The sequence below is a fragment of the Puma concolor genome, chromosome B2 (assembly GCF_028749965.1).
Source record: "Puma concolor isolate L17-30 chromosome B2, mPumCon1.1.hap2, whole genome shotgun sequence".
Taxonomy (NCBI): domain Eukaryota; kingdom Metazoa; phylum Chordata; class Mammalia; order Carnivora; family Felidae; genus Puma; species Puma concolor.
The window spans coordinates 89505615-89532699 of record NC_141671.1 but is presented as its reverse complement, the minus strand read 5'-3'; the positions used below and the strand labels follow the sequence as shown (position 1 = coordinate 89532699).

At 34.3% G+C, this 27085-nt stretch overlaps 1 long non-coding RNA gene across 1 annotated transcript in view; it reads right to left on the bottom strand.

Annotated features, from left to right (window-relative positions):
* Positions 1 to 8908: 8908 nt before the first annotated feature.
* The window catches only part of LOC147581104 (uncharacterized), a 36365-nt gene continuing 18188 nt past the window's right edge, over positions 8909 to 27085 (bottom strand). Inside the window, exon 3 of the long non-coding RNA XR_015251413.1 lies at positions 8909 to 9026. This is a non-coding gene — a long non-coding RNA (uncharacterized LOC147581104). The remainder of the gene's footprint in view (positions 9027 to 27085) is intronic.

Here is a 27085-nt window from a genome sequence, read left to right as displayed (position 1 = left end):
CAATCCAACCCCCAGATCAGAGAAGTGCTTATAAAAGAGTGAAGTAAAAACTACTTAAAGACCATCAATAAATAATTGCTCAGATAAAGAATACTGAACAATTGTTGAAAGAGACATGTTAGATCTAAATTAACTAGGACAAAAAAATTGCCAAGATATATTAAGGAAAAAAAATAAGTATGGCAGAGTCTTTGTAGCATGTTTACATTTTTATTTGAAAATTTTAAGCATGTTTAAGTATATATAATATATAATATGGACATAGTATATAATGCAGGCATAAGACAATATCTAAAATAATATGTAACAAGTGTATATTTTGATTATATATGAGTGTTAAGGTTACAGGAAATATTTTAGTCTTTGTATTTTTGTTTATGCCTAAATATTTACGTTTTTAATCAGAAAAAATCAGTATAAATGTTTCCATTTATAGAGGTAGTTTACCGTATGGAACTGATACAAATGTTGACGTTTCATGACTGTGCGTGTGTATCCTCTCTTCAATAATGTTCTTTTCCTGTTATCTTTACAGTAACTTATTTAGAAATCGAAAATCCAATAGAAAGAAATTCTGACCATTAGGCAAGACAGAATTTTGCCTCACCGTTGAAATAAATGGCTGCTTGCTCAGGCTATATATTGGTGCGATTCTGGCAGAAGTGCAACATCCGGTTTTAGTATGATAGTACTACGTCTTTTATGTGACTGATTAAAGAAATTCAAATTTTGGTTATTTATATAGAATAAACGTCAAACATCTATTTCTGGTAATGATGGATTAAATAATTCCTTCTAAATCTAGCCCCAAAACCAAGAGCACACTGTAAACACTGTACGTTAGCTAACTTGACAATAAATTATATTAAAAATAATAATTCCTTCTAACACTCCTGCTAAATACACTAAAAAAATTGAAAAGATATAAGAAAAACTACAGATATTCTAATATTTGAATGTATCAGAAATCTCACATGGGATTAAGAGGCCAAGACGTAAGAGAAGCTGAAATATAGACAGGTAAGTTTTATAATTAAAGCCACCTTTCTCCTAGGGACAGCTGCAGCTCCCCAAAATTTGGCTCAAAGTCTAAGGAGATGAGCAGTTCATGTTAAGAGCCAGGGTGAACTACAAGGAGCTCTCTCAGTGATTGATTCCCAACTTTCTTTTTTCTTTGTTTTCTTTCTCTCTCTCTCTCTTTTTACTTTATTATTATTATTATCATTATCATTATCATTATCATTATCATCATTATTATTATTTTGATGTCCAACTTAAAATCATCTTGATACTTGGGCTTGGGTCAAAGTGATTCCAGATTGCTAGTTTCTCTGACAAAAGCAAAGTTATATTCACTTGGGAGAAAAACAGTCTCATCCTGTGCTTCAGGTAACTTTTATAAATTTTCATCCAAGATTATTTTCTTCTTGCCCAAAGGGCATCCTTCAGTATTTCCTATAGTAGAATCTGCTGATGATGAAGACTTTCAGTTTTTGCTTGATTGAAAATAAATTCATTTCATCTTCATTCCTGAAGGATTTTCCCCTCTTGGAATAAAATTCTGGGCTGTTAGCAATTTTTTTTTAGCACCTTTAAGATATAGCTCTATTGTCTTCTGCTTCCCATTCTTTACACTGTGTCATTACCAGTTCTCAAATCTAAGTGCCTTGAACTCCAAAAGCCATACTAATATTCTCAGTAATTCAATAATAAGCGGATTAGATAAAAATTTACAAAAGGTCTCCTCCATTCAGTGTCCCCACTTCCTCAACATAGATTCACTCATCAGTCCCTTGCAGTTTTGTTTCTTTTTCCAATAGTCTTCTGGAATTATTCTCATTAAGAATAACAACATCTTTGTGCTGATTCATAGGTCATACTATTTTATTGTTTTCTGAGAAGCACCATCCATAGTCAATGATATTTTCCTTTATGCTAGATTATCCTACAAGCACACTCTTTTAGTTTTCCTCATCTCTATCAAGGCATTCCTTCTGCAACTTTTCAAGCTCCCCTTCCATTAGCAGCTTTGACCATATTGACAGCTTTTTTGGTTCCTCAATGACACACAATCTTCTGGTTCTTTCTGTTATGTCTCCCTGTCTAAGGCAGCCTCTCCTTCTACCCTGGCAACTTCTTTGTCAAGTTAAGTTATATTCACCTTGGTTCTTAATTTAAACATCATTTCCTTTGGAAAAATTTTTCCTATACCCCTGACATTAGGTTTAAAGCCCCATTATTTGCTATCAACTACCTGGTTTTTACTTGTTTAATTATATTATTTCTTGCTAGGATTATCAGCTCTAAGAAAATAGTGATGTCTTTCTGTTCACTATTGAGTCACACCAAGGTTGAGCACATTGTCTATCCTCTACTAGGCACTTGATAAGTATTTCTTGAGTAAATAAATCTGCTCTATGATCTCCTTCCCTTCGTGCACCATGCCAGTCTCCCGTTCAGCTTTTGTTACTTAATTTCTGCAAACACATGTCCATATCTCTCTCTTGTCCCACATCTTAACCACACAATGCTTTCAGATTAATGAACTCTATTTCACCTTTAAATATTATCATTACACCTTCCCTTCCACAAAATACATATTCCTGGGAAATAATCAATACATTTACGAATGCATCTCTAAATAATATACATTTTCATATATACATATATAATGTAAAATGTTAAGAGTTACACATTTATTATATATTATATTGAGACTCAAAGACTTGAAGATAACAGGTAGGCAATAAAACATAGATGATAATGAGTGCACTTGTGGGCAATGTGTTATAGTTACATATTTGTAACAGAAATGTACATTTATGTTTGCAACATTTGTTATATCAACAAATTTGTAATTATAATGCCCATGATATAACTCATTATCTTCTATATTTCAAAGTGCCTATTATCTTCAATCCTATGAGTCTCAATTTCTTCATTATTAAAACATGGGTAATGATCCCAATATAATTATAAAATATTTTATTCCCCCTTTTTTTTCCTTTTCAATTTAAATATTCTACAGTCAGATCATGGTCATACTGTCAAATACATAATTGATTACCTCAGCCATATCACCTAATTTATCCCCTGTTATTGACTGAGTTGTGTCCCCCCAAAATTCATATGTTAAATCCCTAGCCCACATTGTGCCTATATTGGAGATAGGGCCTTTAAAGAGGCAATTAAGGTTAAAAGAGATCGTAAGGGTGGGGGCCTAAACCAATAAGACTTTATTCACTTTATTAGGTCTTTATAAAACCTAATCCGATAGGACTGGTACAGGGATGCACACACATAGAGAAAAGGCCATGTGGGGACACAGTGAGAAGCCAGCTGTCTATAAGCCAGTGAGAGGCCTCAGGAGAAACCAAGCCTGCTGGAACCTTGATCTTGGACTTCCAGCCTCCAGAACTGTGAGGAGATAAATTTCCACTGTTTAAGCCATCTGGTCTCTGGTATTTGAGTACGGAAGACCTAGTAGACTTAATACAATCACTCACCAGGTCACCAAACCAGTCTCAAATCATTATGGACTGATCCTTCTCCCTTAACTCTCATATCCAGATTTGCCTAAGATTTTCATCAATATATTCATCCTAAATATTGCTTGATTTTGCATATTTGTCTTTATACCCTCTGCTTTACCTCCTAGGGCCAAGTTTCTTCATTTTCCTGAACTATAGCCCTCTCCTAACTGTTCTCTTCTGCCTTCAGTTGCAATCCCCTTTATCCTGAATTTAACCCGTTATGTCAGTCATCTTTCTACAGACAAGGTTATCGAGTCACTTCCCTCTCATAAGCCTCTTAGTTCCATAAGCTACAGGACAAAGGACAAATGTCTTATTTTGGCATATATGGTCCTTTGGAACAGAGCCCAAATAAACTGTCTAGCCTTTTCTCTATTGCTATTTCTCTAAACTCTGGCCAAATGAAAAAGGCCATAGCTCAGCCAGCCTTCCTCGCTTGCACTATAAATATTTGCTTATATATCTCTTGACTCAGTGAAGCCTTTCCACCATACTTGAATAGAATAGGCCATTCTCTTTGGAGTGTCATAATTACTGGGTTTTCTTTTATTCACACCTGTGTTTTACATTCATAATATGCAGTGAGTACATTTACATGGCCTTCTCACTAAACTATGAATCTTTTGGGAATAAGAATAGCATGTAGGGGCGCCTGGGTGGCGCAGTCGGTTAAGCGTCCGACTTCAGCCAGGTCACGATCTCGCGGTCCGTGAGTTCGAGCCCCGCGTCAGGCTCTGGGCTGATGGCTCGGAGCCTGGAGCCTGTTTCCGATGCTGTGTCTCCCTCTCTCTCTGCCCCTCCCCCGTTCATGCTCTGTTTCTCTCTGTCCCAAAAATAAATAAAAAACGTTGGAAAAAAAAATTAAAAAAAAAAAAAATAAGAATAGCATGTAATTCGTATTTGTATTTTGTGTATTCGGCATCGGGCCTGACCATAGTATTTGACAAACAAGTGCTTCATAAATGAATGGATAAAATAATAAATCAGTGGTATTCAAACTCAAATATTCAGCTCAAAATCTTTTTTTTTTTTTTTTTGGGACAGAGAGAGACAGAGCATGAACGGGGGAGGGGCAGAGAGAGAGGGAGACACAGAATCGGAAGCAGGCTCCAGGCTCTGAGCCATCAGCCCAGAGCCCGACGCGGGGCTCGAACTCACGGAGCGCGAGATCGTGACCTGGTTGAAGTCGGACGCTTAACCGACTGCGCCACCCAGGCGCCCCTCAGCTCAAAATCTTTTAAAACATTCTACTGACATAGAATAAAGTTTGGACCTCAAATATTCAAGATCATCTCTCTGGACAAAAACCACAATTTTCCATCTTCATGTCTCTGTTTATAGGGTTTCCATATTTAGTCCCAATTCAAATATTACCTCCCACAAGCTAGAAGTAACTTCTTGAACTTTGTCTTCTTAGTAGAATGGCTTTCTGTTTAATAATATTTAGTGCTATCATCTCTTTTAGGCTTTAAGATTTTTAAAGTAAAAATCCATAGCTGACTGATGTTCAGATTTAATGCCTACTTCCGTTCATGTAGCAGACACTCAGCAAAATACTGTGACATCCACTTTATGAGTATTTGTTGAGTATATCAGTTGCTTTCAGACACTATGTTCATGAGTCTTATCATTAAATAAAAGTTTTCTGCATATATCTATATTATATGTACATTTAGTTATGTATAAATTAAAACATGCATTAAAATACTAATATATAGTATAGTACATTATATGGATTATAATATATTCAGAAAAACTAAAAAATTAAAGGTTAAAAAAATAAATATGAATGGAAGTTTTCATATTTTTCCTGCATCTCAATGAATCTGCTTATGCACTCTTTGTGGGGTAAGTCCTTCTTCAGAGGCCATTAAAATAAACATTATTCCTATTTTATTATAGCAAACGAATTATTAATAACCTGCCCTAGTACTGCTCTAGTCATCTAGCATCGTTCAGAAATGAGCATTCGGCATAGTCTATTTCCTATGTGATGGAAGTTTAACCCGTTATAGGTAGGAAAGGAATTGGCCAACTGCTAAGTTGTTGATTGAATGCCCACCACATGCTAAATACTGTGACACATCCCTTGTGTCTACAATTTCATTTAACTCTAAAAATAATCCAGTGAAGTACATATTGTTAGGCCCATCTTACAGATAAGAAAACAAATTTTCAGAAGATTAAGATATTCATTATAGTCACAGTCTAGACCTAGGGTTGGAATCCACGTTTGCCTAACCCTAACGCCTATATTCTTCCTAATATATCCAATCATAGCAACATTTTCTAGATTTGTTTTCTTTTTTTAATCTACAAAGCCATGTTAAAATGATCAAACATTTATTTTTCCTTTTAAACTCATAGGCTGAATCTCTCTTGGCATTATCCTCACCCTGGTCCTCTGGCCTGTGTTGTGGCAGTCCACACAGGCATAGAGATCAGGATAGGATCCCTGGCTCACTGACACGGATACTCAAGTGTATACGAGTATTTTGATACCTTTTTCACTGATGAAAGTTCATGTTGCCAACTCACTTTTACATCATCTGCCCCATGGTCCTCTAGGTAAAATAAAGCTTGTACATGCAACACCCCTTTTTCACAAAATGAAATTCTGAATCAAAAATTAAAGCAGAAAAAAATTAGACAACCCTACCTTCTTGAAAATTATGCTGCTGTAACTTTTCTCATCAATGTCTATTGAGCTCTGAGCACCAGAGAAAATGGGTTATGTTATTTTTTTCTACTTAATATAATAAAAATTGTGATCTCTGTTTCAGCTTTCACTCTTTCCTCTAGGCCACTTATCCAAGTTATCATGATGGAACACTTTACCATGTTGATTGCCATATGTTGTTGGCTGAAGAGTAGTGGGCACAAAAACGCAGATAAGAACAGACTCCCATTTTAGGACACTTGCTTGTGGAGAAAGAGAGTGACACCAGTAACTAAGGGAGACTATCTAACGGGTGGTAATCAGCATAAGTTCTCTCAACTTTCTCTTTAAGTGGTACAATCCAGCTGTGCCACTCAATCTTTTAATAAATAAATTTGGTACTCTCACCAGAGGATGGATCTTATAACACAGCTTAGGTCTGCTGTTAGGAATATGTTTTAGATAGAACATCCGTTCAGAAACTGCAAATCTTTCTTTGCAATTTTGTATTATGGCTGGACTTAATATTATAAGGTATTACAAGGAATCGCTTCCATACCAGCAGACGAAACTCTAGAATGGTGCTATACGGAATATAGTAATACTCCAGAAAGCTATTGACGTTAATATGGCCTGGCTTTACCTTTCGTTGCTGAATTGTGCTAGTGTAATATGTGCATAGTATAACACAACAGTTGGATGCTTGAGAGACAGCTAAATCTGAATGATTTTTTTTGACTCTTCTTTTTCCCTTATTTTCTGTAGCATCAGTAAATTATGGTCTTCAAGTGAAATCCAGCCTAGAGCCTGGTTTTCTATGACTCTATGCTAAGGTTTTTACACTTTTAAAGATTTGGAACAACAACAATAAAATTATGCCAGAGAAATTTATACAGCTGACAAAGACGGCAATATTTACTATCTGGTTATTTGCGGAAAAAGTCTATCAGCTCACGCTGTAGAAAACACTAGAATTTTTCCTTTTCCTTCTGCCTTCTGCCTTTCACAGTCTCTGTTCTCTGTTTTTAAGAGAGCTAATTGCTTAATAGTCTTCTAAGACTTGTCTCCATTTCTAATCTCCATCACTTTATTGACTGCTATTCAATTCTTCTTGTCTTTCCTATATCACTTGCCTTCATTTCCTCTCCCTATTGGGTTCTCCCGAATTTCTTGACCTCAATATAGAGGAGCCTGTCATTTAACAACCAATACAATAAAAGTGTGTCTTGCTAGGTAGCTAATTATTAAATGTTATATATGTAATCTTCAGTATTCATCTTAATTTTTGCTGCTTCTTCAGTCAGAAAAAAAAATTTAAAGACGTTTCCTCTTATTTCATGCCCTCCTTTTTTATATAGCTACTGTCCCTCCCTCCTTTTTTTTTTAAATTTTTTAACGTTTATTTATTTTTGAGACACAGACAGAGCATGAATAGGGGAGTGTCAGAGAGAGAGGGAGACACAGAATCTGAAACAGGCTCCAGGCTCTGAGGTGTCAGCACAGAGCCCGACGCGGGGCTTAAACTTACAGACTGAGAGATCATGACCTGAGCAGAAGTTGGACGCCTAACCCACTGAGCCACCCAGGCACCCCACCCTCCCTCCTTTTTTAAAAAATTCATTCTTTTTAACTTTAGCTTTCATGACCCTAAGCAGCTGTAATTCACTCACTTGTTACTGATTATCTTACCTCCAGGCAATTAAAGCAAAACCCAATTTTTTTCTGCTTGAGTTTTTTGTTTGAAAGGTCAAATGTAGTCATATACATATCTTAAAGTTTTCTAAATTACATTTCAATTTTTAAAGATGAACTGAAGCTACACAGGAGTGAGCTGGACTTCTTCTAATATTGGTTTTGTACTCTTTCCAGATAGTCATCTTGGTAACTACCAATGATCAACACAAAAAACAGCCACCACAACAGTTTCCCATCTTTCACCTCATTATATCCATGAATGTGATGAAATGCATTTAGCCTTTTTCTCATTATACAGCATGAGACCCTCTACAACACCATATTATTTATAGACCTATGAGGAGCTAAGTATGGATATAAGAAGGTCTTCAATTTCTCTGATATTTTCACCAAGTCATCTCACATTCCAAATATTTCCTTTTAAAATCTTCAGTGGTATGTACTTCAAATTTTTTTTAGTTATTTACATTCAAAAAATATGTGTGATTTTTTTTTTTCTTTCAAATCCTTTCTATTATCACAATCATGTATAAATGACAGGACAATGTGGTTCTAAAACATCCAACACTAGAAGCATTATAAAAAAAAAAGTTTGTTGTGCAATGTTCTAATGTCTACTTAATCCATAAAGACAGAGAGGAATTCTCTCATTATTGATGTAATATAGAATATATTCTGGTTATGCAAGAACAAGAACTTTAAGCCTGGATGGCAACAACATTTCTGTGTAATGAGACTGTTTACATACAGCAAATTTAAATGTCTTAGTTTTTTTTTTTTTTTTAAACTGGTATCTTTTATAGAACAAATCAAACCCTAAGGATGTAATCAAATTAAAAGGATTAGTACTCATTAATAAGCTGGCAGTAATATTTCATCAAAAGTTTGCTAAGTCTCTCTCTGCAAAACCAATAGATAAAAGCAGGCAGTGCATAAAAGTGTCTGTCTACTGCATTAAAATATGACAAAAAATAGTATTTCTTAACATTGCCAAAGAACCATCTATTTCGGAAGATCATACCAGTTCCCATTGCATAGGCCAGTAAGGGTCATTAAACACCAATGGGTCTCTGAGTCCTTCTTCAGAGTCAATGACATTGTAGACTTCACTCGGGATCTCATTTTCTTCCACACAAGGTCTGCAGGGCAAAGACGGCAAATGAACTATGAAAAACATAATCACTGCTTTCACTGTTGCTTTTTTTGTCATAAAAATTCCATTTATTTAAATTCCATTAAAAAGCACATTTGGCTGCCGAGAGCATAAATATACACTTTTATTATATTTAGCATTTTTCATTTTCAAAAAAATTCTGACATTTGTTTAGATAAAAAATGTTAAAATATTTTTGAGCTACCTGTTTCAGCTAACCACTTATGCATTTGTTGCATACAATAAATGCTGGAAAAATGAGTGATTTGAAATGCAATTCAAAAGCTCTGTATATATTTCCCATTAGAAGTTATCAGCTTACACTGATCTTTATCCTTATCATGTCATGTGCCTGCCCGTCTGACTTTTCCCAAAATACATCTCTTAAAGAGTGATTTAAATTACTTAAGGAGTGCCTGGGTGGCTCAGTCAGTTGAGCATCTGACTTTGGCTCAGGTCATGATCTCATGGGTTTGAGCCCCGCATTGGGCTCTGTGCTGAGAGCTCAGATCCTGGAGCCTGCTTCGGATTCTGTGTCTCCCTCTCTCTCTGCCCCTCTCCTGCTCATGCTCTGTCTCTCTCTCAAAAATAGATAAACATAAAAAAAATTTAATAAATTACTTGGACTATAGTAAATAACACTTTTTTTAAATCTCAGTTTTGTAATTGCTCTGATGTATTTAATAAATCATTAACCAAGCAAGTGACAGTGATAGAAATTCAGGATGGCTCTTTAACACAATATTCTCCTGGAGATAAAGCTGTAACTCAGTCATTCATACCTGCCTGTGCACTTTGGAAGATTACCAAAACCAAATTTTGAGGGAAATAATTAAGCAATGACATTGACAACACCTCTGTTTTAGAAATAAATTTAAATTTAGTAAAATGATAAATGAAATTAAGCTATCATATATTAGAGTTATTCTGATTTATAAATATATACAAGGTTAAACTATGATTATAAGTTTATTAAGAACAGGAATTTTATCTAATTTTGAGAAAGTCCCACACCTGTGCACATAGGGTATTTGGTAATTATCTGTCAATTTACTAACAGATTATCAAAATGGAATAGCCAAGTAGCAGTATGTACATAAGAAGGTTATGTCCAGAAATGTTCTCTTCGGCATCATTTGCAAACAGGGAAAAATGAAACAACTTGAATGTACGTGAACATGAAATTGTTTTAAAATCATATTAAAGTCACACGATGAAATAGTATTTCGCAGTAAAAACAAAACAAAACAAAATAAAATGACCTATAAGTGTCAATTGGAGCCATTTGGATCATTCTCAAAAATTGTATGGAGAGGGCAAAAGGCTCTGTACATTATGTTATCATTTATATAAAGTTTAAATCATCCAAAAATAAGTTTATAAATTATTTAAAAATAATACATATAAAGTATATGCATCTAAGTGTACATACAAAGAAGACTCTTCTGAAGAAGGTGAGGAGGGAAATAGTCTTAGGAGGGGCACACAGAAGAATTCAACTCTAGTGAAGTTGAATTCCTTCAAAGGAAATAGAGTGCAACTCTAGTGAAGTTATTCCTTCAAAAAACCTGGAGCCATTATGACAAAATAAGGTTAACAAATACAGCTGGTGTATACATATTATACATTATACTGGTGTGTATATTTTTATGTATATTGGGAGTATGTCATAATGACAAGATACACATACACAAACAAAACTAGTACAGACTAGCTGTTATATCAGTGAGCCAAAGATGGCTTCTGTACATTGGCCCTATGTTGTTTACTTCTTTACAGCAAGCCGGGACCTACTAGCTCCAAACCCCATGGGCACCAAAAAACCCCAAATTTTTACATATCCAGTTGTTTTAAATAAAGCCCATATAAGCAGAATTTTAGCCATTTACGGCCTTCCTGCATTGCACAATGCACAAGACTGCACCCAATATCTGCTAACCATAGATCAGATAAACTCTGTGGCTATAAAAGACTCCAAGCTTCTGCTGCCCTTCAGAGCTCTCTGACCCAGAGACTCTCCATTATGCTGCTGAGCAAAATCATCTAGATTCATAACACTCTCTCTGATCCTCTTTCCCCCAGACTTCCCTTTGCCCTCTGCCTCTTCTGGGTAGTAGCCTTCACCCTTTACCTCTGGAAGGGCTCCTGCTGTGAGGGACTTTCCCCAAATGCAAACCTGCCAAAGCTCTGTCCAAATAAAACTCCTTGTGTGCTACTGCCACCTCATGGTCATATCTATTTCCTTGATCATCCCCCCAGATCCCTCAAACTCAATACAAAGAATTGGGAAAGATATCAGAATAAAGGTCAGAAGACCTGAATTCTCGATTCTGCACTCCACTTTGGCTCTTGCGTTGATCAGAGGGTCAAATGCACTTATCTAGCTAAACATTTCCATACTTTTGTCAAGAAGAGGATTATTATTTCTCCAGGAATGGCTGTTAGCTGTGAGTTCAGAAAAATAACATTCAGAAACATTTGGATGGCCATTTAAAGGACTGATAGATCATTCAAGAAGGATGTAGCATGGTGTTTGCAGAAGTGCCTGGGGACCCTGCCTGCCCTGCTTGCACTGTGAAGCCCTCCTCTCTACCACTGCAATGACCACAAATCCTATCAACCATCAAAGGGATAGCATTTGAAACTTATGAAATAAAACAGTTAAGTAGAGGAGAAGAGGAAGTTCTATTAAATGTGAGAATTTAATTTAAAAATACCAAAGCAATGACAGTAAAAATAGAATAAAAGAAAATACAAAGCAATAAAGTAATAAAAATTGTTAAAACAAGTTATAAAAAATGAGGAATTAAAAGTACTTATGCATAGAAAAGTGTTTGTTGTGATCTCATTGTTTATTTCACTCATATATACATGTAAGCATGAATATTTATGGAAGAATACTTCAGAAAATGTAAAAAGGAGAGATCAAGAAAATTTCCTTATGACTCTCTGTACCATTTGATTTTTTACCAAGTGCTTGCACAACATTATGTTTAAAAAACTCTTTAAGACAAAATAAATATCAAAATGTCCCAGATTTTCAATGAGATTTTGGAGTTAAAATTTTTAGCAAAATTTCTAGTTTTTAAAACAAAAAACAAAAAGAAAAACACAGACACAAAACGAATTCTATTCAATAGAATGTCAGCAGGCTATATTTGTGCCAATGTCACAGATTTTTACCTCTGATCTATTTTCTCAAAATTTTACTACATATTATTGTAATTCAGAACTGTAGGAATACTATATCTTGAAACAACAGCAAATAAGAATAAAATAGGTTACTTCCTTCCAAGATTTGATGTAAATTAGCATTATAATCCATTGGATCTGAAAATCCCCTTGTTTTGTTTAACTCAAAATGAAGGGAGGACTTTTTTTAGACAATTATATTTTCATGTAAATAGTTATATCTTCATTTTTATATCTCATGCAGCTATTTTCTCAATCCTAAATTGAGAGAATATCTAAATATTTTGTGATTCTAAACTGGTTAGCCTTTCAAAACATTTTTCTTCATACTTACATTTTAGCACATTTGCTAAGTTGCAACATTTCATATTCCTCTTCATTACTGACTCATAAACACACTGACCTGTACCAAGTCTATACAGGTGACACAGACACAGTGACCAACAAATGCCTTCCTCATTTTGCATGTCCCTGAAGAGCACGTGCTGTCTTCAGAAATGATTTAAGTGACCCAAGGCTTAAGGCATCCCATTGCAATGGTTATGATTTTTTAAACTGAAGAAAATTATGTGAAAGCTACATCTTCTCTGTTGCATTCAAATTCACAGAAATGGACAGCTGAAATTCAAAGTCCTATTAGAATGTCATATAGGAAAATGCCAAACTGGCTCTGAATGATTATTTCTTTTTAATTTTTGCAAAATAGTAATGTTAACCATTGCATCATTATCTATTATCCTTCTGCTAGATGTTCTATACCAAAGCTACATTTTGGAAAGAACTACATTACCTCATGATCCTACCAGCATTATTTAATTGTGCATGTGTATACACATACAACTATATAAAAATGAAATGAAGAATTGAAATAATAAAAAATAACTTAGCATATATACTCTTTTTATTTCCTAACAAGTTTCTTTTACTTTTCTTTTTAAAGAAAGTAAATGTGACAGGTTAAAAAAAAATTGGCCCAGGGACTGTCTTTGAGACAGCCAGGGGGAATAGTCTGCTTTAGAGAATGAAGTCACAGTCATGATATAGTTAGAGGAGTTTGGGAGCCTCGCCAAGAACAAGCTGGTAAGGCCTTCAGACTAACCTCAATTCGTGCAGTTTTCAGGCATATAATAGCTGCATGGTTAGAAGCCATTTCACTGATTCACCTGAACCCTATTCCCAGTTTTCCTTCTATGCCAATCTCACAGCATGGTTTGGAAAATATTTTATCTTTGAAGAGACACCAGCTTGCTAACTATCCACCTAACAGTGTACACAGCTTTGCATCCAAGCAGGAGCTCCTTCTATAGGAAATTGCTAAGACTTTCAAAAATTTAAAGCAATAATGCAAAATATTCTTCACTGTGAAAGAAAATAAAAATCATCTGAGATAATAAATCATTTTATTTTTTCTCATTACTACATATTACAAAAACACACAAACAAAAAATGTACTCCTTTAAAAATTTTCAAATCCATGTGCTAGTCCAAGGGTCAATAAATTTTTTCTGTGGAGGACCAGATTGTAAATAATTTAGACTTTGTGGGTCTTTCTGGTCTCTGCCACAGCTATTCAACTTGGCCATAGTAGCAAGAAAAGAGCTATAGACAATACATAAACAAATGGCCTGAATTCAAGCAAAATTTTATTTACAAAAACAGGTGCAGGCAGAATTTGGCCTTTGGCTTTTGCTCCACTGTTGTGGATCCCAGCGCTGGTCTATAGCCTGCTTTTACCAATCATACAGTGTGTAACTATTAAAATGAACATCTATAAATAAGTATAAAGGAAAAACGTATCCATTCCCTACTGAGGTATATGTACAATTCAATCTTAAACTAGGGCACTAAATTCCAGAGGAAAAGTGAAAAATGACAAGAATGAAATAAATATACTGCTTTCCAGTACAGTTTTACCCCGCTATCCAAAAGTACAGTGTTCTTATGAAACCTTTCCTAAGCTGAAATGGCATAATCAGAAGAAGCAATTACCATTAATTTATACAGAAAAAAATTTGAGCATTCCCAGACCTCTCCCCAAAATAGCCTCCCTTTGGCTTTTCTGATACCTTAGGACAAATCTTGCTAACAGATGCACAAAATAAATCAAGATAAAGCACAGATGTACACGGACACAATTCAAAGCTATGGTGGCTTGATGCTGAGATGCTGAAATGTAGTTCCCAGGGAAGAGGTGTGGCAGGGCCACTCTTGCTGCTTGGGATGAGCACTGCCTGCATGAGGGCTCACTGCCAAACAAACGCCGAACACTATTTTCCCTCTTTGCCTTTTACTGACCAAGCAAAAATCCTCTTTGGATTTCTTTCACTTCGTGAAAACAGGTATTAATGTAGATTTTTCATGAAAGCAAAGCGGCATAACCAAACTTTTGGAAAACAGTGGATAACTGCCTCCATTTTCAGTCTTTGTATTTAGCTTTTTGTAGTTTTTTTAAATTTTTAAATGTTTATTTATTTTTGAGAGAGAGAAAGAGAGACAGATTGTGAGCAGGGGAGGGGCAGAGAGAAAGGGAGACAGAATCTGAAGCAGGCTCCAGGCTCTCAGCCGTCAGCACTGAGCCCAAACATGGGCTCGAACTCACAAACCATGAGATCATGACTTGAGCCAAAATCAGACACCCAACCAACTGAGCCACCCAGGCACCCCAAGTCATAATTTAAAAGTAGTGACTGATCATACAAGTTGAGAGAGGGGAAACTAACATTTCAAAGGGCAGCATGCTGACAATTGAGTTCTCTGCTAGGTGAACTGGGCATTCACCTATCACAAGCAAACATAAATGAATGTTTTCAGTGAATACCCTACACAAGTGTGCTTTTAATGAAAGATTAGTCAATAAATGTGAAACGTACTTCTTCTAAAACTTAAGATTCAAAGTAAGACCTTTCTAGAAGAGATTTCTAGAATTCATCAGATATTGGCTTAACTCCACAGTGCTGCCCTTATTTAATTACCATCCCATAAAGTATTCTGACAGCACAAATGCAATGCTTAGTAAGCATTTTACCTCCAGACAGCTTGAAGATGTATGGTAGCACTAAAATTACAGTACTCACCATGACTTGTTCTGTCATCCAACTTTGGGAATGGAGCATACTTGTCTCTATAATGAGCTGTCTGATGTTCTATTCAGTTTACCTGTGGCAAACAGGTGTAAATGTAGCTACCTAAACATTGGCGTATTAGTGAGATGCAAGCAAATATATTCTTCTTTTCTAGGAGGCTTTAAGCAAGAAGTCGTCATACATAATTTACTCACACTTGCACTTTGATGCAAAATAGGATGCGTTTAAAATTTTTCAGCATAAATTAAAATTTACTCTAGGGTAATATTTCCTCAAAATTTTCTCATAATTGAGATCTGACTAATGCATTGATTAAAATCTATAGAGACAGAAATGCACCATCATTTGTCCATTGTAGGCACACAAAATGATTTAATGATTTAGACTTTGTTCCAGGATACACATGTCCTTCACAAACTAAGCCTGCGTTGTCAGATATTAAGGTAAGAAGTTGTGTGGTTGAAGGTCTAGCAGTCTATATAAACTAGTAAAATAAAAAGTACTTACTAATTAAATAATATAAGATATTGCTGCATTTGTTTATGCTTATAAAAACTAGGGTGACATAAGATCACATAACTATTAGCTTTGTTAAAATCTACAAAAAGTCTTTTTACCAATCAGTTTTATTATGCAACAGTAAAAAAGAATTTCACTACTAAAAAGCTAACAATCTTACACAACTAGTAGAGTTTATTTTTAGTAGTCACAAATAAAGAAAATATAAGATCCACAAGAATAAAAAGGCTCATGCAAAAACTTGATATAGAAAAAAAAAGAAAAATGCAACAAGGAACCAATTTTTAAATGAAATAATTTCTTTCTGAGTATTTTTACTCATCACTGAAAATCACTTCTTTTTAACCATTAAATATTTGGCAAAAGCAGCTTGTACAATGTCTTTCAGTACTTGTAAAGTACTTTCGGGGGTACCTGGGTGGCTTAGTCAGTTGAGCATCTGACCCTTGATTCCAGCTCTCAGGTCATGGTCTCACAGTTCATAGGATTGAGCCCCGTGTCAGGCTCTGTGCTGGCACAGTGGAGCCTGCTTGGATTCTCTCCTTCTCTCTCCCCCTCTCCCAATGATGCATTCACTCACTCTCTCTTTCTCAAAATAAATAAATACATGTTATTTTTTCCCTTTAATTTAAAAAGGATTTTCAGCTAAAAAAAACAGCTGAATTGGTTTCTAGTTCTCTATTATAATCAGTCTCAGTAAAGACTTACTAAAATACTATGGACTATACAATATATACTGATGTTATTTAGCATTGGTTCTATATAAGAGCCTAGTGAATACCATATCACAGCCAGACTTTCTGGCAATTAGAATGAGCTTTGTCAACAAAATAAAATTCTCCCAACCACTGTAATGCTTAAGTAACACGGATTTGACAATATGGCACATCGAAGCAAACAGAGAGTATACCTTGACTTTCAGAATATAAAGATGTCTTTGCCCTAGAAACCCATTAAATGGCCTGCCCGTCTGTAGAACTGCCATTGTGAATGAATGGAACCAGATTCCATTCCATTGTATGTATTAATATATATGTATATATATATGTATATATTAATATATATGTATATATGTATACATTATTTCATTAATATATACATTATTCCACACACATATATATATGGAATTATAAACCACTGGGTTACCAATTCTTCTGATGTTCTAAAGTGTTTTTACTTATTATATTTATATATACATTCTTAATACATATCATATACTGTAAATACACATATGATATTCTATTAGCATTAGTATAGTGGCAAAACTATAGTTCTAAAAATATTTAATAGAATATATAATATATACATGTATAGATACTGCATATAGATAAATATATATGTAATATATTTACTATGTACATATGTAATATATAAATATAAAACACTATAGCTCTAAAGTATTTATATAATATATACATGTGTATATACTGAGTATTATATATGTGATATATATTTGTATATATAATAAATATGTAGCATATGTATATAATAAATATGTAATATATGTATATGTACTGTATACAAATATACATACACACACACACACACACACACACACACACACACACACACACACACACACTTAGATAGCCTGAGCAATAGTAAGAGATTAAGTTCCTTCGTTTTATAACTGGTTTATAATTCCTTCACTGATACTATTTTATATTCCGTGAATTGTCTTTGTAAAGGTAATCCAGAGGCACATAGCATGTAAGACATCTTTTCTAAAGCCTTTAAGATGTTTTTGGTGGCAGCAGGGGTAGGGAAGCTGTCCTCAGTGAAATCCCTCAGTCACAAATAAACATGAGTGATCTACTCTGATAGTACGCTAATGACTTAGAGAGTAGAGGTAGTCTCATTGCAGCAAACATTGTCACACACATCCTACACACCAAAGCTTTGCTGCTGGGCAGGGGGTCTCCCAGCCCCTTAAAACATACGTTTGGTTGTGCTTTCCTCAGAATAGCAACAGTGATAACACTCTGTCTTCTAATTTTTCACACATTCTTTCCTAATCACTTCTCCCTGATCATAGCAAGCTGCTTTAAGACTGGAGTGAAGCTTGTGAACATACAACAGAGATATCAAAAGATTTGAAACATTAAAATGCGCATGTGCTCAGGCACGTGGTTGCCTGCACGTGTGTGTGTGTGTTGTGTGTGTGTGTGTGTGTGTGTGTGTGTGTGTGTGTGTGTGTGTGTGTGGTGTGATGTGTTTTAGAACATCAGAGGGTTCTAAAGTATCAGTCCTAATCAATTTCTTCAGACATTTTTTAAGACAACCAAAATGATTAGATCTTCTATTATTTTGCTTATTTAATGCAAAATTTTGTTTTACTGGGTGAACATGGACTTGATAGCCTCTAAGGTTTAAAACTTAGTGATATTTCTGTCCAATTCCTCCGTTTTGAAGATGAACAGACTGAAAGGCAGGGGAGTCTGAGCCCCTCTACCATTTTGGCCAACATGCACAGCAGGGCATGCCAGGTCCCAGCCCACCTGCAGTGGCCACTGGGTTCAATGTTCTCTTTGGGAAATGACATGTCACTGGCTGACAATGCAATTTTTAAGCAAAACTCATCAGGGAAATTCATAGTAAGAAAAGTGTTCTGTACTTTCAGGTACAATAAGTTTAAAGACTTTATGTTTCACTCTCTGTAACCCAAGCTAAAGAATGTAAGCTAGGTAATAGTAGGAATCTTAGTTTCAATTCATTGTATACATAGCATAGCATCTAACACATGGTGGTTAATCAAATAATATTTTTATATTGATAAAGATTAATTGAACATGGGATAGTTACAAGAGAAAAAGAAACTTTATTCCCCTGTTTGGCTGGGATTCCTAAAGAGGAGAGACCTTGCATGGCAATGTCTAGAAAATGTTTTTCTGAGTGAATTATATAACAATAGCCCACCCTCCCTGGCACCAGCATCTCACTCTGCTAACCCTAACATGATGATGACTTCATGCAAGAACAATCTCGAATACTTTGAAACATGCCAGAGCATCTCCTCTCCAATTCAATATCTTCCATCATAAGTAAAAAAGTTATGACTCCAAAGAACCACATTTGTTTAACTTCTGCTTCACTAATCACCAATTCTCTCTCTTCTCTCAACTTTTCCTCTATTTCTGATGATTCTAAATCAACCAAATAAATATTGGAATTTGGAATTTTTCATGTAAAAAATCAGAGGTATTTACACAAGTCCAAGATTGATTACTAGCATTTGTTTTCGTGCAACCATGCAAAACTACTGTTAAAAGCACTTATAAACTTCTTGTCATTGTATATCTCCATACAAACAGAATGGACATAAGTAAACAAAGTCTCTACATACACGATATTGCAAAATACAGTTAAATAAGATGAAGGGCAAACTTTTAGATAATTTTTTTAGAAAATCCCCTTTTCTTGTGAGGCAGTTGTGTATTATCTATTTTTGTTTTGCCCCCAGTACGCTGTATTTGATAGAAAATGAAAGGGACACATGCATTCTGAAATTCCTCTTTACTTGTAGCTCTATTATGGGTATTCAATTTGGTTGTAATAATCACTTTTATAAATATGAAAATGATTTCAAACTTTGGATTCCTAAAATTTTCCCAAAAGTCTAATAAAATCTGTTTCTCTTATTTTCTAAGAGACTATAAATGAAAGGCCCAACAAATACCAATGTCACTTTTCTTCAGATTATTTAGAAAAAGGAAAAATACATATATATTGCTACTTAAAAATTGTTTTCTTTGTCACAATTAGTTTAAAACTAAATTCCTTTCATGTTTGGTGGGGAATGGGCTAAACAGGTGATGGGCATTAAGGAGGACACTTGTTGGGATAAGCACTGAGTGTTATATGTAAGTGATGAATCACTAAATTTTACTCCTGAAACCATTATTACACTACATGTGAACTAACTTGGATTTACATAAAAAATAAATATGGAAAAAATAATAAAATAAAAAATAAAATTGTTTGCACCTGGAAAAAAATGTAAAAATAAAAAAATAAAACCCCATTACAGGAAAAAAAAACCTAAATTCCTTTCTCTTGTTCTCAAAAAAAATGATATAAGGTATAACATTGCCAAAACAAAACACTTGGATAAAGGCAAAAATCATAAACCATATCTAGAGTCTACTTTACATGATGCACATTGTTCACAAATGCTGAGTCTACTCTAAAAAGTATGGTTTTCTTTCACATAAAGATAAAAAGAAAAGCTTTTAGGTCATGGGCTATGAGGGGAAGAGATAATGTCTCTTCTGCTTTGATGTTACAAGTAGCTCTTCATTACAGAAGACCTCGCATAGTATAATAAAGGTCCTGGTAAATTGAGCCTGAATATTTAATAACCAGCTTCAACGTGGAAGCTTTGTGACTATCCTGTCCTTGGCACAGCAGAGCAGACATATATGTATTATGAAAACTAGCAAAACTTTATTATTTGAGTGTACAGATTTTACTTTAGCATTTAAAAATATAATGTCACTAAAGGGGAAAGCATCAGTTCTATATTCTCTAGGAAGCCTTCTGTTTACAAATGTTTCTAAAACACCAACTGACAAGAAATTAGGGCAAAATGATCCATTTGTAGTTAAATGCAACATATAAAACTGGCTTCAAACTTTTATGCATTACCTGTAAACAAAAATTATAGCCTATTGAATGATATTTGATGTGTTGCTCTATGTTAGTTTTGGAGTTAAACATAAATCTAAGTGAAGTCTGAAAAACTATTGTAATTGCATGTTAACAAGTTGCCTGAGTTTTAAACTTTGGCATTCTAGACATGACAATTATATTAGAAAAAAATGTGTCAAGTCTCTTTTAGGAAAATAAAACTTTTTGATAAAAAAGTGGATGCATGAAAAATTCAAACAACCGACAGAAGTATAAGTGAGAGATTAAAAATTCACAGAAGATATACCACCTGCAAATCATCACTATTGGCAAACTCCCTTGTGACTTCTCTCTGCACATAGATAGATGTGGGCATATATAGATATAGGTATAGATAAATTGGGCATATGTAGTAGATATGGGAATACCTAGGTCAGGCATATGAAGATATGGGCACATACAGATAAACTCTGCATAAACAATTCTGCATTAAAAGTCATGTTATTATGCACAGTACTATGTGGCCTGTTCTTTTTCTAACTCAGAAAAATGTCATAAACCTCTTTCCAAGTCAATAAAAATATGTTTTTATTATTTCATACAGCATTCAGTTGTACCGAGACTTGGCTTTTCCAATTTCTTGATGATTAACATAGAGTGACCATATTTTTGTAGCACAACAGTAAAATATTATTTATCTATCAATTGATTATAAAAAGAATGCATGGTGACTTACAGTAAATATATAAGTAAAAAATGAAAATGTGAAACAAACACAAACCCAACAAAAGCAAGATAAAAATATAAAACTCTCGTAGTAAATGAAGTTTTGAATGTAAGTCTTACTTCAGGCTCTCAATGTCATTAAAATTCTATGAAAAAAAAACAGAAAAATATGAAGTGAAAATAAATATTAGAAACAACAATCAACAGCCCATTGCCAGAATCTAGAATCTCCACTAACTTTATTTATTTATTTATTTATTTATTTATTTATTTATTTATTTTTTTAATATATGGATCCACTAACTTTAAAACTAAATTAGAAAGACAATGGTTCACAAAATATTGCCACAGATAACACAAAGAAACAGAGCAGATATTGTGACCATAAAGAAAAGAAAACAGGGGCGCCTGGGTGGCACAGTTGGTTGAGGCCTCCGACTTCAACTCAGGCCATGATGCCCCAGTTCGTGGGCTTGAGCCCCATGCTAGGCTCTGTGCTGACAGCTCAGAGACTGGAGACTGCTTCAGATTCTGTGTCTCCCTTTCTCTCTGCCTCTTCCCCGTTCACTCTGTCTTTCTATCTCTCTCAAAAATAAATATAAATTAAAATTTTTTTAATTTACAAAGAAAAGGAAAAAAAAGAAAACAACATGTTATTTTTTGTAACAGAGTATCTCCACAAAAAACACAGCAAACTGATAACACTCTCTAGCTAGGTTAAGTGGAGAACTTTTGAAATTCAGGAAAAGGGGACTTTACATTCTTGTATTTCATCTCCTTTGTATTTTTACTACAAATATGTATTTCTTGTGAAAACTTAGTTATAAGGTCTAAAAATTATTAAGTCCAACACAGAAAAATTCAGGTTATAAAAATCCTGAATTTAAGTGAAAAAAAAAACAACGATATGTGTATTTGAATGATTGGGTAATGGGTGGGATTATTATTATTTATTTTCTTCTTTCTCCTTCCTAGATTTTGTACCCACTGTTCCCCCATGAACATACTGCTGTTGTATAAGCATAAAAGCTCATACTTAGAAATAACTACAATGAAAATTAGTACAAACAGGAAAAAAGAACACTAAATGTAAAAACTTGGTGATTCTATCAAACTTCCATTCAAAGCACTTGATGTGCCCTTGCCTGAAATTCTTTCCCCTGACATCAGTGTAACTCATTCTCTCAAGAACTTTAGATCTTTATTCAGTGTCACTTTTCAGTGAGGCCTTCTCTGACCTCCTATTTAAGACACACACACACACACACACACACACACACACACACACACACACGCGCGCACGCACGCACTTTCATACAGATAAAAAGAAAAGATAATATATTTACTATGTAGATTTTCTTTTAATCTATGAGATTTGTAAAGGTCAGTTTATCATGCAAATACACTCTCATAGATGTTATTTTCCATAACAATATACAATAAAAATCTTTAGAAGTTGCTAAACATTTTTTGAAAATACTAGTTTTTAATAGCTGTGGTATCCAGTAAATGGATATAATACATTTAAAAATTAAGAAATTTTGAAAATTTATTAGGTTTATATTTTTCTATTGAAATAAAATATGAAAGAAGTATTTTATATTTATTTATTAAAAATTTACTGATTACTTACAATGAACTAGAAATGGTGCTCCAGCACAGGGGGCAGAGGCAAGAAAGAACACGGAGTTCCTGCCTCCAAGAGCTTACAGTATAAGTAGAGGAAGAGACAGCAATTATACAGACAATGATGAAAAACCCACTTAATTATAACTGTGATACAGTGTATCATGGGAGGGACTGGGCAGGAGTATAAACCACTACTGGATATTGAAGCAAAATCATGCTGATGCAGAGTTATTTCCACTGAGACTTGATGGGGGCCCAAAAAGGACAGTGTTCTAGGCAAAGGGCTTGTATATCAAGCATCTATGTCCATTACATAAAATCTGCCTGCAAATAACTATTTCCTTAGAATAACTAGACATGAAATCATCAGACCAATGAGCATGACAATGTTTACAGTTTTTTATTCATATAATCTAATTTCCCAACACTGAGTTTCTTTCAAGATATAATCCCACCAGCAAAGTATGCAAGCATCTATGTTACAATTTTTTTCACCAACACTTGGTATTATATTTTTACCTTGATTTTTAAATTACACTAAGATAATATAATTACTATTGAAAAATCATAAAATATGTATCATTATAAAAAATTAGTAATGAGATTACAGTTCCCAAATTTCCACCATCTAGAAATTACAACTTTGAACTTTTTACTGTATATTCAAGACATTCCACTGTGTACATATAGGCATTAAAAGGTATTGTCCTTGTATCATGGCTGTTTTTGACTTAATATAAACATTTTCTGGAATAATAAATGTGCATACACATTATCGATTCATATTTTGAACAGAATCCCGTTGTTAAGACTATAGGAAGTATAATCATCCCATGTAGTTAATTTTTCTGCAGTTTCACTATTATATGTCTAAGTGTAGATTTTTTAAAACTTCTTTATCTTGCTTTTGGCTTCTTGAGGTGCTTAAATCAACAGATCAATGCGTTTCAGTGGTTCTTACAAATTTTTCAGCTATTGTTGCTTCAAAACTGTCTCTGCCTAATTTTCCTTCTCTTTTTCCTGGGACACAAATTAAACATTCTAAATATCATCAACTCCTCTAGGTCTCTTACTATTTTCTGAATTTTCCTCATCTCATTTTGCCTCATTTTCATTCTGGATAGTTTCTAATGACCTACATTGCAGTTCAGAATATATCAAACACACATAATTTGTTTGTAAACCCTCTTCTGTTTCCTTAATGTTATCTCAGACTTTAGTTATGGTTTCAAGTTGGCCCTTTTCAAAATTATCATATCATTTTTTATAGTTTTTATATTTTACTGGCATTTTTTTTAAATTTTTTTTTTCAACGTTTATTTATTTTTGGGACAGAGAGAGACAGAGCATGAACGGGGGAGGGGCAGAGACAGAGGGAGACACAGAATCGGAAACAGGCTCCAGGCTCTGAGCCATCAGCCCAGAGCCCCACGCGGGGCTCAAACTCACGGACCGCGAGATCGTGACCTGGCTGAAGTCGGACGCTTAACCGACTGCGCCACCCAGGCGCCCCATTTACTGACATTTTTAAGCTCAGCCTTTACCTCGCTAACATGGAAAACACAAATTGTTTTATATTTCTAATATCCAGAGTGCCAAGGTCTGTTTCTGTTGTATGCTGTTTCTGCTGCTTGCAGCTGATATTCTCTAGACCTGTTGTAAACTTCATCATCTTTGGTTGTTCATTGAATGTTTATTTGAAAAATTACTTTTCAAAATAATTTCAGACCCAGGAAATGGTATATTTCTTCAGAGGGAAACTTCATTTCCTTCTGCCAACCCTGTAAGGGTGGTAGCCATCTGAGAACAAGGCTTGAGGTTTGGGGGCCGTGTAGATGACCACTCAGAGTGTATTTCATATCCCCTATTTCAGAGAGCAGCCTTTCAGGGATCCAGGCCAAAATAATTGTATTTCCCTTTGAGAGGGACTGAAATTTAATCTCTGCTTCACACTCTACCAAAATACCAGCTTTACAATTTAGCTTCACACCACTGACTGGGACATACCTCTTTCAACTCTAATGCTCTTTCTGTCCTTGGTCTGTGTTATTTCCTTACTATCTTATTAACTACATGATCCATTTAAGAAGATGTTTTGCATTTCTTCCAGTTTTAAAAAAATTATCTTTTTAGGGTAATTGTTCTGCATTACCAACCCACCTTTATAAGAAACAGAAGTCTCTCCACATTTAATTCCAAGTTGTTTGAAATTAAATCTATTCCCAGTTGTGATTGTTATTTTACAATCAAATGATGCCTTCATGAACATGTATTCAAATGTACTTGTGTTCTGGGGTACGTGGGTGACTCAGTCGACTTAGTGTCCAACTTCAGCTCAGCTCATGATCTTGCAGCTCAGCTCATTTAGAGCCCTGCATTGGGCTCTGTGCTGACAGCTCAGAGCCTGGAGCCTGCCTTGGATTCTGTGTCTCCCTCTCTCTCTTCCCCTCTCCAGCTTGTGCTCTCTCTCTCTCTCTCTCTCTCTCTCTCTCTCTCTCAAAAATAAACACTAAAAAGAAGAACTGAACTGAACTAGGGGCCAAATCTGATTTGGAGACTGGTTATTTCCTTATATTCTTACAAAAAATATTTGTTCATATGGTATGCATTTTAAGGCCTTGACATATATCACCCATTTATCATCCAGAAAGAATCTATGCTTATTCTCCCTTTAGTATTTCATCAGAAAGTCATTTCTTCCCAATTCCCCTCCTCATCTCACATACACAGACATTTTACACATAAAACTGGGTAATGATTTTTCATTTTTGGCAGCTTGATAGGAATATAAAAATAAATATATACCGTCTTTTAAACTGTGTATCTGTTTCACTTCTAGTGAGACTAAGCATATGTTCATGTTTATTGAACATGTAGTTCTTTATTTGTGAATTAATCTAATTTTTAAAATCATATGGTGAGTAGTCAATAGACATTTTTATTCCCACTTGTACTACTAAAGATACAAATAAAGTAATTATATAAACATGTAAAATTAAAGTAAATGAAGTCAATAAAGGAAAACATCATGAAAATAATCAGGTTTTAAGTAAAGCAGAAAACTAGAATTTAGTAGTTAAAGCAAAAATCAACAAATTATGGCCTAGGGGCCAAATATGACTTGGAGCCTGCTTTTATAAAGCTTTATTAAAACACCAACATGCACATTCATTTATACATTGTCATTGTCTCTTGCACTTGACAACACCAGAGCTGAGGAGTTGTCATACGCTACTGCCAGCAATGCTTAAAATACAAGGATCAAGAGGGATTGGTCTTAATCCCTTCTAAGAGTGAAAAACCAGCATCATTTGTATTAAACGCCATCACAACCCTCTACAATATTATAAACATTGGTCTGGATATTACTTAATATTATATTATAATTTTATAATTATAATTTATATTATATTATATTATATGTATAATAAAATAATTATATATTACTTAATATTACATTATATTATATATTACTTAATATATATTATAATTATAATATATAAGTATATATACCTGTTATATATGTGTGTGTGTATATATATATACACATATATATGGTAATATATATATATGGTATAGTATATATACCTGTTAAAGAGGAGAACAGTAGAAAACAATGTAGAATTAATAAGATAATTCAGTCATTGAGTAAAATATTAATATAAACAAAACCCATGGCCTTTCTTTACTTCATCCGTAACCAGTTTGAAGATGAGATTGGGGAAAATTCCTTTTCAATAGCCAAAAATACACAGGTAATCTAAGAAATCACTTAGGAAACCTGTAATTTCTTTACAAATGAAACTTCAAAATGAATAAAGAGACCCACCAAGTGTTGAATTGTGAAAGATTTAAGAAAACCAATATAGCAAATCTTTCTAAGGACACTTAGAGGTTGAAACAATGTCAAATTAAAAAAAAATTTTAAAAACCAATCATTTCATTACCTGACAGATGAACTTAAATTGTGACAAATGTATGAATTTTAAAGCTACCAAATTTGGGGGGAGCGGGAATGAGTGAAAGAGAGCAGTTGTCCTATCAGATATTAAAATATATAATAAAACTGATTATAGGATCAACAAGTCATTCAGTGGACAAATAAACAATACTAGAATAAGTCTTTGGATATATAGGTACCTAGCAAATAATAAAAGATGTAACAGAAACTGGGAATTAATTAATGACTATTGTGACCTAGATCAAAATGAGGCTTAGAGCATTATTTTCTCACAACATAAATCAAAATAAAGTCCAGATGGACTAAATA